Source organism: Pan paniscus, chromosome 2, assembly GCF_029289425.2.
Source record: "Pan paniscus chromosome 2, NHGRI_mPanPan1-v2.0_pri, whole genome shotgun sequence".
NCBI classification, from domain to species: Eukaryota; Metazoa; Chordata; class Mammalia; order Primates; family Hominidae; genus Pan; species Pan paniscus.
In genome coordinates this window covers 86,375,172-86,376,007 of record NC_085926.1, presented here as the reverse complement: position 1 = coordinate 86,376,007, position 836 = coordinate 86,375,172, and the positions used below count along the sequence as shown (strand labels likewise).

Genomic DNA, 836 nt, shown 5'->3' with positions numbered 1-836 from the left:
TGTTTTCTCCAAAATGATTTCCCTGTTTTACATAAATGCCACAAAAATTCCACACAGATTTTCTTTTACCTAGCACCAATAAGACAAATTAAAAAAAAAAAAAGTTTTATATACTTTTTCAGCTTTGTTTTCAGCTTTGTTCAGGTGTGATTGACAAAAAACCTAATTATTTAAGGTGCACAATACAGTATATTGATATAAGTATATCTTGTATAATGATTCCCAAAATAAAAGTAATTAATATCTACATCATTTGACATAGATAGATTTTTGTTGCAGGGGGGTAGTTTTTATTCATTTATTGCTTATTTTTTGGCTAAGAACACTTAATATCTATCTACTCCTTTAATAAATTTTAAATATATAAAACATACAGGATGCTTCATGAATTTGCATGTCATCTTTGCAGAGGGGCCATACTAATCTTTGTGTCATTCCAATTTTAATATATGTACTGTTGAAGTGAGCAGTAGGCCTCTTTTTTTGTGAGAGGAAATCCTCCTTCTTTAGAAAATTTACTTTTTTTGTAATATTGAGATTTCAATACTATTCACTAAAACTTATTGCCTATGAAAACCTTTTAAATTGAATCCTAGAATTGATGAGATATAAACTTAGTGAGGCCATCATCTGTACGAAACATTATAATAAATACTAAAATTACAAGAGACATTTGATGAAAAGAAGAGCCCAGTAGCAGCAATAAAGATGACATCATAGACAAACAGATCTGCAGAAAAGCTGTCAACGGCAACAATGGAAGCTAGAAGACAGTAGAGTGATTTCTTCAGAATGACAGAAAAAACAGCTATCAACCTAGATTCACTGGCACAACA

At 30.3% G+C, this 836-nt stretch overlaps 1 non-coding gene across 1 annotated transcript; it reads right to left on the bottom strand.

The window, feature by feature from the left end:
* Positions 1 to 366: 366 nt before the first annotated feature.
* On the bottom strand, positions 367 to 472 carry LOC112439400 (U6 spliceosomal RNA). The gene has a single exon (XR_003027693.1). It is a non-coding gene; the product is annotated as a U6 spliceosomal RNA (small nuclear RNA).
* Positions 473 to 836: the final 364 nt, after the last annotated feature.